Genomic DNA, 847 nt, shown 5'->3' on the forward strand with positions numbered 1-847 from the left:
ACATGCAGCAACCTGTCTATTCTCCAGGTGGTTCCCTAAGAGGAGCAGTGTCCACACCTGTGTGGCTGTGACCATAGCTAAGCTTCTGCTGACACAAGCAACATCATTCTTTTGAGTCACCACAGAAAACTGACCTCACCCAGGATGACTTGTACCTTTAGCAGCCAGGGGACTCGTTAATGTGAGGTTTGGCCTTTTTTTCACCTTCTGGCTTAGTACACCACAGTCTGATGGTCTGCAGGAGGAGGTGGGGGCTAATCAGGGCACCCTATTATAAGTCCTTTCCCCACTCTTTATATTTCTGTTCCCCTGAGCCACCTCTTTCCAAAAACACAGTAGCTTTCATCATGTCATAACAGAGAATACTCCATCCAAAAAAGAGATCAGTGCTAAAGAAACCATTACATTGCTGTGCAGTGTTCTTTGTTCTGTAATATTAAAACCTGGTAATTTGTCGTGACAAACAAATAGTTCATTTGTATGACTACTTAGTAGCTCCATTTTTCTCCCTGAAAACCAAATACTTCATTTCATGACCCTCTATTTCCAATAGAAATTCCTGTGTTTGTGTTGAACTGGCGAATTTACACCATTCCACAAACTTTCATCAAGTCATGGTTCCTTGCTATAGGCCCTTCCGTCTGACCTCACTAAACAGTCATACCTTCCCTTTGCCCCTGGACACCTATCTTTCTTCACATCAGTTAATTTTGCCCTCACAAGTGTTGTGGACACATACCTGACTACATATGCACCTATGGAAAAGAGAGAGCAGAATTTAACAGGGTGATAGCTGCCTCTAACATAGGTAGCTTTATGCTATCTGTGACCAAGGCTCTGTGTAGCT

The sequence above is a fragment of the Corvus brachyrhynchos genome, unplaced genomic scaffold (genome assembly GCF_000691975.1).
Source record: "Corvus brachyrhynchos isolate BGI_N302 unplaced genomic scaffold, ASM69197v1 scaffold100, whole genome shotgun sequence".
Lineage (NCBI taxonomy): Eukaryota > Metazoa > Chordata > Aves > Passeriformes > Corvidae > Corvus > Corvus brachyrhynchos.